Genomic DNA, 6,380 nt, shown 5'->3' on the forward strand with positions numbered 1-6,380 from the left:
ACTCTTAGTTATGTTCTAGCTAACTCTGATTGTTGTTCTTTTGTCAGAGCAGTCTGAAAGCATCAAACTTCAAAACTTCATCAAACAGGGTCAAACAAGGATTGAACATGTCGAATCTGACCAAACATTCAAAACAAGGACAGCCATGGCAGACCAAACAAACATCCAGGTTTGTTGGGGAATATTTGGTTGGTGTGCCATGAGCTTAAAGACTTAGCTGTGACTTCCAACTGCTGTCATATTGGCAGTGGATGACAGCTGAGCAACTGGCCAATATCGAATGTCAATAACTCTAATCATCATAATCAATAAAAGGCCAGCAGAGCTAGTATCCCACTACTGCTTGTGTTTATGGATGGCCTGAAGACAGTTTTTTCACTCTAATATTGATAGAAAGAGCTCATGTTAGAACTTCTGGACTAGAACCTCTGGACTACTACTGCTAATTAACAAGCTTTAAAGGGACAGCTCACCCTAAAATCCAAAATACATATTTTTCCTCTCACCTGTAGTGCTATTTATCCATCTATATCGTTTTGTGTTAGTTGCCCGAGTTTTGAAGATATTGGCTGCCTTCTCTCCAATACAATGGAACTGGATGGCACTCGGCTTGTGGTACTCAAAGAAACAAAAAAATACATTTGAAAAACTCAACAGCAATGTCTTTCCAGAAATCACGACCCCGTTACTCAAGATAATCCACAGATTTTGTTGTGAGCAGTTTCATGTAGGACTTTTGTAAGGAATTTGATAGCAGCTAGTGGGTGTAGTTCGGTCAAAAGAAAATAGTTCCTAAGCCAGAAACTCTGCTGCCGATATCTCCAAAACCCAGGCAAATAACAAAGAACGATATAGAGGGATAAATAGCGCTGCAGGTGAGTGTTTAAACTGAGCAACATGACCATAAGACATTTCTTGTATATACACAAACATCATAGATAATAAATGATTCCAACGAGCAACATCTTGCAAAATGCAACAGCCACAGTCAATTAAATTGTAATCCATCTATACTGGGAAATCACGAGTGCAGCACACTCTGTCAGGCGTTGGGAATTTCATACATAACAAAACATTTGAATGTGTTCTGCCATTTTATATTTAGAAAATAAATCTCCCACATCATGTGTTAAGTGCAGAAGAGTGTATAGGAAGCCGAGGCGCCCCCCGTCTCTCCCGACAGCTTCCCTCACTGCGTGTCCCTGCCGGCGTGCGCACGACACTTGTCTTGCTGCTCTGTGGAGAGGAGACAGTGCTGTGAGACGCATGCTACTTTAAGCTACTTCTCCCCCGCTGGGGGACGGATGAACTGCACTAAGAGCAGAGCATCGTTGTTGTCAAAGCAAATATTTCAATCTGGTCAAAAAACAGTTTCACTTTTTCGCATGCGTAATTATACATGAGAGCTCTGGAGCCATCGGCCCAGAGAAGGCCAGAAGGAAAATAAAACACAAACATACTTAAATAATGTGTGCAGCAATGTGCATGGAGAACACGCGTGCTAAGCGCAGGACCTTGGCCTACCTGTGTTGGTAAGTGCAGTACCTTGGCCTACCTGTGTTGGTAAGCACAGTACCTTGGCCTACCTGTGTTGGTAAGCGCAGTACCTTGGCCTACCTGTGTTGGTAAAACTCACAGACTAATTAGTTACACTGAAGGCAACGCAATGTTTCATCTTTGTCTTACCTAACAGCACTTGCTCAATTTCTTCGGTCTCCTCCACTGCCACCGGCTTCAGCAGCAGAGCGAAAAACACAGCAACGCCTATCACCTTTGGACAAAAACAAAATAATTTTTTTTATGCTGTTGTATGATGATGAATTTTAGTAAATGTATTAAACCACAAATTGGGTTAAATTTACGCTCCTCAACTGGTAAATACAGTCAGATGCTCATGTCGTCACCATGAGTGATGCAGGCACAACTGGTACCAAAATGCATCCTCCCTCCAAGTCTCATCTTTTAAAAACAGGTGATGGACAAGCCCAATCAAAATTGGACTGGTGGTATGGCAAATATTTTATATTATATTATAATATGTAATATTCAAAAGTTTGAAATTTTGACTTCTAATTAGTGCCCAAATTAGGCCAACTAGCACGCTGCACTGCACGTTTCACGCACCTGTGCTCCTGCCCAACCTTATTCCCTCAGATGATTCAAGAAGATGAAATTCACACTGGAAACTCATCTCACAAAAATGGCAGATTCGTTTGCTTGTTTTAGTCAAAAAAGAAATCTGATCTCAACCCTAATCCCCAACTCTTAACAATCAATTCTAAATGAACTGATTTGTTAACGAGTTGTGCAGTGCATGTTTTCCCATCTTCACCTACCTTGAGCGGCTGCAGGATAAAGATGCTCTGGAAGAGGGAGAGGCCCAGAGACATGACCCATTTGATGGACTTCTGCTTGCCGTACTGGAAGCCGTAGAGCAGGGTGAAGTAAGTGGACACTCCGCTGATGGACAGCAGCAGGAACCAGCCGATGAACACACACCACCAGGGCAGCCAGCAGCCCGCAGACTTCCTCTTCTTGCTGACGGGACGCGGGCTGGAGCGAGGGAAGAGGAACATGAGGAAAGATGACGACTGAGGAATAGGGAAGGGACGATATGCTGACCTCACCATATGATTCCATAATATATGCAATATGGGGGTCATAATTTGATACAACCACAATAAAATAAAAGCTGAATGACAACAAAGTCTGACTGTGTAAGATCATGTTTATTTCTGAGACACAAATCTTTCGAGCAATTGGCTTCCTAGAATGTAAACAACAATTAAAAAAATGACATTAAAAGTGCAATAATATAATTTGGATGGAGAGGTTGTGAAATTGTGACCGACAAGCCGTCTTATTTGAGACTACTACATCAGAATAAAATGTAGCTATGTTTTGTCACATTTTTGTATTGTGTAATATAGAATTTCAATATATCATTATCATATATCATTCCTACTACTATTCAGAAAATAAGTAGATATCAGATGTTCCAAATGAAAAGATAAGTGACATTATTTTTGATATTTCTTTAAAGAATGTTTGTGTGTGTGTGTGTGTGTGTGTGTGTGTGTGTGTGTGTGTGTGTGTGTGTGTGTGTGTGTGTGTGTGTGTGTGTGTGTGTGTGTGTGTGTGTGTGCGCGTGTATGTGTTGTCGACAGCACTCACCAGTAGGCCATGTGGCTGGAGAAGACCATCTCAGCCTTGCGAAGCAGCAGGTTGGTGACGTTGAGCGCATGCTGGTACTCGTCTGGACTGGGGAAGCTCTTTGCGTCCAGCCTCTCCAGACACAGCAGCAGGTGGGAGAGGCAGGACCGGATGAACTTGCTGCAGTGCACCCAGTGGGGGTCGCTCTCACTCTCCCCTGGGACACAGACACACAGACAGGCCAGCAAGGGGGTTCAGGGTGAATGTTAGAGATAGAGGCTCTGAGGAACTGAACCTGACCCTTACCAATTGCCATTTACTATATAGTCCATACTGCATATTATCAGAATCAGAATCAGAATCACTTTTATTGCCACAGTATGCAAGTTACATACAAGGAATTTGTCTTAGCAGCGTAGCGGTCACATCAATATACAGAGATAAGAAGTAGGAAGATAACTAAAGACAATCACAACGTTGCAAGTGCAATCAAATTGAGTAAATATATACAATATGTACATGAGTGGTGAAGTGTTCTGTGGATAATATGAATTTACATTGAATTTACATGAGATTTACAGACTGAGTTAAATAGGCATTAAATGTGCAGTGGATTTACATGAATTTACAGTCCCAGTTAAACAGGCATTCAATTAGATATGAGTTACAGTTTTATGGGGGGGGGGGGGGGGGGTTCAGTTGAGTTTAGGAGGAGGTAGTGCGTTTGTGTGTGTGTGTGTGTGGTGGTGGTGGGGGGGGGGGGGGGGTGGTGAGGTCCTTGGTGGAAGGGGTTTCCGGGCCTTGTTGGTGAGGCTGATGGCGGTTGGGAAGAAGCTGGTCTTGTGGCGGGTGGTTCTGGTCTTGGTAGACCTCAGTTTCTTGCCGTGGGGGAGTGTCTCAAAGAGTTTGTGGCCAGGGTGGGAGGGGTCGGCCATGATCTTATTATAAACAACTGTCACTCTATATAAGTGTCCTGTTTATGTTGCATCTTTACCCATTATATTTATTATTTAAAGGTATCATTTGATGCTATTCTTAGCTGTTTAAAACATGGCTCATGGCTCTTTAGAACAAGACCCCGCCCCTCAAATCCAGCCTTTGTGGGACGTCTCTATCTGCTCTGTCTCCCCCCTAATTAACTATGCGCTGAGAGGGGGCGGGACCTCTGATAAGATGGTCTGTTAGAATAGAGCCATTCATCTTTGTTTTCTGGACATTTTTTATTTATATTTATATAGTGCTTTTGCAAGTCTGACAACTGCTCAAAGTGCTTAACAGTATGTCTATGCTCACAATCACACAGCGACAGCGTCTGCTGCCATGCAAGGTGCTAACTGCTCATCTGGTGAGGCCCTAACTGCCCTCGTACCGCTAACTGCTCCAGGTGAGCAGTTAGCCCCTAACTGTTAGGGGCTAACTGCTCCAGGTGAGCAGTTAGGGGCTAACTGCTCATCTGGAGCAGTTAGGAGTACAAGCTGCTCATCTGAAGCAGTTAGATGCTAACTGCTCATCTGGAGCAGTTGAATTGGGGTATGAGCTGCTCATCTGAAGCAGTTGAATTGGGGTATGAGCTGCTCATCTGAAGCAGTTAGGGCTTCAGTGTCTTGCTCTTTGACACACAGCCCCAGAGGAGCGAGCCTCAAACAGGAAACCTTCTGATTCCCAGACGACCCCTCTACCTCCTGAGCTAACTGTCCGCCCCATAAGTAGGTGTTGCTTTTAATGTGACATTTTCATCTCAAGTTTACTATTCTATACCAAATTCTGTGCTAGACCCAATTCCTTGATTTAAAGAATCGTATTTAAAGGTACTGTGATGCGCGTGTCTTTCTTGTGCTAAACAGGACGCTCGGTACCTTGCATAAGCTGGATGAGTTCATGAACCGTGTCCAGAGCGGGGCCGAGGTCAGAGGCCGACTCCAGCCTGCCCACCTCTGACAGCTTGTTCCTCGGACTCCTGCTCAGCAAGTAGACCAGCTCCTCCGTCTCCTACACAGCACGCACAACAAACACACACTGTGTGGGTACAGCATACTCTTTACTACAAACACACTGTGGGAATACTTCCACTGACCTTCCACTAGGGATGTCACAATATATCGTCCCACGATATATCGCGATATCAAAACGTGACAATATGTATCGTTGAGATTAAATCTCATATCGCGAGAAAAAGAAGCTGAACATGGTGGCACTGATCTGCATCTGATTGCATGCTCGCTCTCATTTTCATTGCTTTGTTTGAACTGACGAGGGACGTTACAGACACGGAGGATGAAAATGGCGAAATTACTCAAATTAGCGTGGAGGATGCCCCCTCAACTTACAAATCGATCGCAAAAAAATATTGTTAAAATATCGTATCGTATCATTATCGTGAACCCAATATTGTGTATCGTGAACTGAGTGTATCGTGACACCCCTACCTTCCACTGAATCATGTCTTCAGTAAAAGGTCAGTGGAAAAGCACATAGGCCATGTTGTGGACTTGCAGGGTCAGCAATGAAGCAAATACAGTCCACTCAGGCACACGCACACACACATACAGACAGACACAGACACACACACACACACACACACACACACACACACACACACACACACACACACACACACACACACACACACAGAGACACACACACATACACACACACACACACACACACACACACAGACACACACACACAGACACACACACACACACACACAAGCGATGGGAGACGGTAAAGACACCTTCAGAATGGCTGGCATGGAAGGTGCGAGGGCTTTCGGGGCGTGCACAGGACTGTTCTTCTGGGCCTGTGACGTGAGGCGAGGTCTGATGCTCCGGAAGATGGTGATGATGAGGATGTTGATGGGGAACATGAGGAGGCCACTCTCCACCCCCACCATGATCTCCTGCCAGCTGATCTCCAGTGAGCCTGGCCACATACACAAAAGAGGATTTTATTTCCACACAGTGAACGCAGAGTGAATGCTAGACAACACGAGGTACTTTAAGTGCAGCTACGTCCCCCACCCACGTTTTATATTCATGTCACAAGGCTTTACTCACTCTTCCATTGGTCCCACTACTCAATGGCTAAACCAATGAGAGAACTACACCTATGTGGTAGTGTCTCATTTCCTATTGCTTCCTAAGTCTTCCTTCCTTCTAATTGAGGGTTAGATTCATCATTGACACCCACCCCAAAAAAGAAGAAAAGCCTACAAAGAGGAAACAAGA

General features: G+C 44.4%; 1 long non-coding RNA gene across 1 annotated transcript; it reads right to left on the reverse strand.

Annotated features, from left to right (window-relative positions):
• Nucleotides 1-3,307: 3,307 nt before the first annotated feature.
• LOC310799715 lies at nt 3,308-6,001 on the reverse strand. Its single transcript, XR_014553826.1, has 3 exons — nt 5,888-6,001; nt 5,010-5,142; nt 3,308-3,370 (listed from the first exon to the last, which is right to left on the reverse strand). It is a non-coding gene; the product is annotated as an uncharacterized lncRNA (long non-coding RNA).
• Between the last annotated feature and the right edge of the window lie 379 nt (nt 6,002-6,380).

This window comes from Poromitra crassiceps (genome assembly GCF_964638095.1).
Source record: "Poromitra crassiceps genome assembly, chromosome: 28".
Taxonomy (NCBI): domain Eukaryota; kingdom Metazoa; phylum Chordata; class Actinopteri; order Beryciformes; family Melamphaidae; genus Poromitra; species Poromitra crassiceps.